This window comes from Panthera leo, chromosome F2 (assembly GCF_018350215.1).
Source record: "Panthera leo isolate Ple1 chromosome F2, P.leo_Ple1_pat1.1, whole genome shotgun sequence".
Lineage (NCBI taxonomy): Eukaryota > Metazoa > Chordata > Mammalia > Carnivora > Felidae > Panthera > Panthera leo.
In genome coordinates this window covers 78,076,425-78,081,381 of record NC_056695.1, presented here as the reverse complement: position 1 = coordinate 78,081,381, position 4,957 = coordinate 78,076,425, and positions in this window count along the sequence as shown.

Sequence of the window (4,957 nt, the reverse complement as noted above, 5' to 3'; positions counted from 1 at the left end):
CAAGACCTGACCTGATGCAGCCAGCTCTGACCTCTGCCTCTTTTGCTCATTGTGAAGTCTCTAGAACTGGGCTCAGGGCCTGGACCGTGGAGCTTCATAACTGTTCCCTATTCTGCACTCACCCACCCTGTGCCAGGAGTCTGCTTTGGGGACGGGCATCGAGGGCGTAGAGGGGGCATACGACCCTGGGACTTGCCTCAGTCTAGTGTACAGATCATGCCTAAGGGGCCGAGACACGCAGAAGAGTCTCAGGGGACAGTCTCCCCAGCACAACACTTCTGTAACAGGTAAACATCAGACAGCACAAGCATTCAAAGTGTCAAAGCAAAAACTGCCCTGGGCCAAGTTGAACAGGCAAGTTAGCCTTCCTTCCAGGGTACTGCAAAGCGGAGAGAGCCCAGAGCCCAGATGAAGGGACACTAGGACAGAGGACGGTGGGGCCTCTGCGTTTACTCACTGGCTCTGTCCAAAGGAAAGTAAGGTCTCCCCTGTGTTAGGATCCGAGGTAGTTGTACCGCTTGGAGTGAGCTGTCCACAGAGGCTCCTAAACTCTGCTGTCTTTTCCGATGATTGAATCTTAAAGGGAAGTTCCCAGGTCCCGAGAAAGACTTTCCTGGACTGTGAAGCTGGCAAAACGTTTTTAAGAAGACACACATCTCAAAGCAGAGACGGAATTTATAATTGCAGGTTTTTCAAAGAAAATGACTTAAGAAAAGGGAGGTCAGAGACCCAGAGTCGGGAAGTCTGCCTCAAGTTCATCTAAACTCAGGGGAATGTAAAGGGCTTCTGGGTCAAAAGTTTCTGGAAATTGTCCTACGGGAGTAGAGAAATGGAGAAGAACCCATTCAGGAAAATGTGCTCAACCTCAGTAAGAACAGTCGTCGTCTGTGGCATTTGAGACACAGTCTAATTTGCTGCCTCCACCCAGCTCCTTGTTACAGAAGCTCTTTCCTGGGCATGTGCAGCCAGGAATATGGGGGATCCCCCTGTCCCCAGAAACCAGTGGCTGAGCCTGGGAGGGCAGGCTGCCGGCATTTTTTTTTTTTTTTGTCTCTATCCCCTCAGGTTCATGACGCAGAAACTCTACTCCAGGCAGGTGCAGCTGGGTGGACCGGGTCCTTCTTGTCCCGCCCAGCCCCCACTGGCAGAGTGGCAGCTCCAGGCTTGGATGCCCGAGGATGCTGAGGCCACCTTGCATCCATCCCAGCTCGCTCCTGGTGTGAAGGCCACATGCCAGAAAGGGCAAGACAGGAAGCCCAGGGGCTGCCCCGATGCCCCTACCTTCCCCACACGCACACACTGCCCACTCATACAGCAGGGTTGTCCCTTGGGGAAAAACATGTCATCGTCCCCACCTCTGGTGCTCTGGGGCAGGGGATCTTCCCAGGAGGAAAGCAGGTCAGAAGGAAAAGGGCCCTGCAGGTCCGTCTGAAGGACCGGCTTTATCTGGAACACACAGTGGAGCTCTCCATATCCAAGACGTTGTTGAAAATGATGGAGGTCTTGGGATCCCTGCAGGAGCTGAGAGCGGTCCCTGGCTGACGACCATCAGGAAAACAGGGATCTCGGTCCTGCGACCACAAAAAGCTGAGTTCTGCCAGTGATACATGACCTTGGAAGAGGGTTATGGGCTCCAAAGGAGAACACGGTCCGCCCAACAGCATGATTGCAGAGATGCTTGTGAAGCCACGCCCACAACCCTTATCCATGGAAACCATGAGAAAAGAAGCGTGTGTCATTTTAAGTCCCTACGTTTCTGGGGTTTGTTATAGAGCATAGCAAACTACTACCCACCCAGAATGAACACTGCGGGTACCCCGCCACGTGCTATCCCACGTTCTGTCTTACATCCATTTATAGATCAAGGATCTGCAAAGCGGAGAGGCAACTCGCCAAAAGCCACACGGCTCAGGCGGGCCACCAAGAGGGGCGAGTGAGCGTTCTTTCTCCTCTGGTGTCGGGATTTCCTGGCGGACGGGGCTGCCTCAGGGCTGAGTGCTTTCTTCCCCTTCTTGTAGAAACGTCACATTATGGCTGCTCCCGTTTTGTAGTGGGAGGAAATATGACCCCAGAGGCATGGGGACTTGTTTAAGGCGACGTAGGTAGGTCTGATATCATCACCCACTGGTGTTCTCCCTGCCACGATTCTTTGGTTGGGGTTTGCGAGGCGAGGCCTGATGGAGCAGTGAAAAAAAAAAAAAGCAGTCTTGGGAATCTGAAACAACCTGCCGCTCTTGAAGCAACGAGCATCGCCACCGTGGATGACGAGGGCCTCAACCCAGTCTGGGATAGGGGGCGAGAGATTTCTGCATCCGGAACATTAAAGAAAAAGTCCCCCCTCGTCTCTTACACAGATTCTACCAGTGCCTCCTTTGTTACCATTTAAAAAAGAAGCTGAAGAAGGAAAACCAAAGCTTACCCATAACACACGTTCTTAATTTTATGAGCTGGCGGTTTGTCCCGCTTATAGCCTAGAAACCACTAGGCGTTCGGCTGTTACTGCCAGCGCATGTGGCAAAACGAATTTAAAAAGACGTAAGAGATCTCGCGTCTAACTGAATGGACGCACCTGCAGGATGATGCTGATCAAGCCCCAGAGACACGAAGAATGAGGCCCCTGCATAAGCTCTGCGTGTTCCTTCTCTGATTCCCGCCTCTGCCCGGGGAGAGGAAGGGTCCAGCTCCCTAAGAAGACGGACCTGGTGAGAACACACCCCCCGGCCTGTCATCGGCAGGAAGCGGCCTTGGTTAGAAAAGGAGGCCAATATGAATGACTGCAGACAGGTGGACGCGTTCTCCTGAGATGCGGGCTACTCAGAACACGTTATTTAGCTGAACCGTAAGTAGTAAACGTTTAGTACAACAGTGATCCTTGTCCGTATTCATTTTGCTTCTACCCTACATTCTTCCGTCAGAATTTGGGGTCTCCGTCCTCAGCGTGGCCCCCCTCCCCCGTGCAGGGCTCACCCATGAGGTGCATGGAACCACCACGGGCTGCATGCTCGAGTCTAAAGTCAGGCGTCGCCCTCCGTACCTTCCCCTTCCTCACCGGCCCGCGCTCACCCCTTCCCTAAGTCCTGCCGATGCTTCCTTCCGTCGCCCCGTGCCCCACACGGGACCGCTTCTCACTGTTCGTGGCCCCACTCCCGTTCAAGCGCCCACCATCATGGGACCGCTGCAAGTTCCCCTTCTCTCTCCGCCTTTCCCCGCCTACCGCCTGCTCTCCCAAAGCAAAGTCAAGGCTTGCAGGCTACCCTGCAGTGCCGCCTGACAGCTGAGGTTCCTTTTCTGTAACGCAGGTGCCTGCCTTAAGCATGACTTCCCGGCAGCCACTCCAGTGCTGTCCGTCTCCAATGGCCACGTTGCCGGCCACGAGACCAGGTGAAGGCGCCAACCCTCCCCCTCCCTGTTTTAGGTGTCTTGGTTGATTTCCGGACCTGACCACTTTGGGCCGCCTGCTTTTTTCTCTCTCTCCCTTTGTTCTAAATTCCCACCGTTAGGTTTTCAATTCATCAACAAGGAGGGAGCCCTTGAAACCCTAAGCGCTCACCCTTGGCCCCAATAGAAGCAGAACCCCTTGGCCCCCAGCTCGTGCTTTCTCTCTGCCTGCGACGTCGCTCGGTGGCCCCAGGTGTACCCTGTGCGCTCCAGGACCTGTGAGTAGTAAACTTCTTCTCTTTTCCCCCCAAAGTTTCAGATGATTATTGCAGAGAGCTGCTTGCAATCATAATATGAACCGCAAGGGCCGGTCCAGCCACAACACTGGTTATGGATAAGCTGAGACCGGCACGTGATATGCCTTCCTTCTTAAGATCCTAAAATGCTCTTACAGTTTAGCTCGACTAAATATCCTGGCATTGTGGGTCCTTGCTCAGCGCTGTGACTCCTGCCCCCGTCCCTCCCCTTCCTCTCCGTGATACAGCCTCACTGAACACACCCAAACCATCCCGACCTCAGGGCCTTTGCCCAGAAGGCAGGGCCTCCGTGTGGGTCTCCTCTGCCATTCGGATTCTAGCTTGGCTTCACCTTGTCTGAGAAGCCTCCTTGACCACCGTAAGGTCATCCCCTGTCCCCTGGGGTTATTCGCTGCCAGCACTGACCATCATACGGATTCTTTCAGCTTTATTGAGGTGTAAATGACGAAATTATAAGCTATTTAGGGGCACCTGGGTGACTCAATCAGTTGAACATCTGACCTCAGCTCAGGGCATGATCTCAGGGTTCCTAAGTTCGAGCCCCACATTGGGCTTGCTATTGTCAGCCCAGAGCCCTCTTCAGATCCTCTGTCCCCCTCTCTCTTTGCCCCTCCCCTGCTTGCTCTCAAAAATAAATAAAACACTGCAAAAAAGGTTAGAAGCTATTTAAAGTGTACAACATGATGATCTGATGTGCAGATACAATGTGAAAAACTTTCCCCCATCATTTAATGATCACTTCCATCGCCTCACATATTTATGTATTTTGGGGGGTGAAAACTTCTAACTGCAACTTTGTGTTCTCTTACCCATCTCCCTGTTTCCCCCAACCCCTAGCCCCTGGCAACCACTTTTCTGGCCCATGTTTCTATGAGTTTGATTTTTTTTTTTTTTTTTTTTTTAGATTCTACGTGTAAGTGATACCATGCTGTACTTATCTTTCCTGTTTGACTTATTTCACTTTGCATAACACCCCCCAGTTCTATTCGTGTTTTGCAAATGATGGACCTCCTTTTTGAAGGCTGAACAATATTCCTTGATATGTATATACACCACAGTTTCTTTTTTTTTTTTTAATTTTTTTTAACGTTTATTTATTTTTGAGACAGAGACACAGCATGAACGGGGGAGGGTCAGAGAGAGAGGGAGACACAGAATCGGAAGCAGGCTCCAGGCTCTGAGCCATCAGCCCAGAGCCCGACGCGGGGCTCGAACCCACGGACCGCGAGATCGTGACCTGAGCTGAAGTCGGACGCTTAACC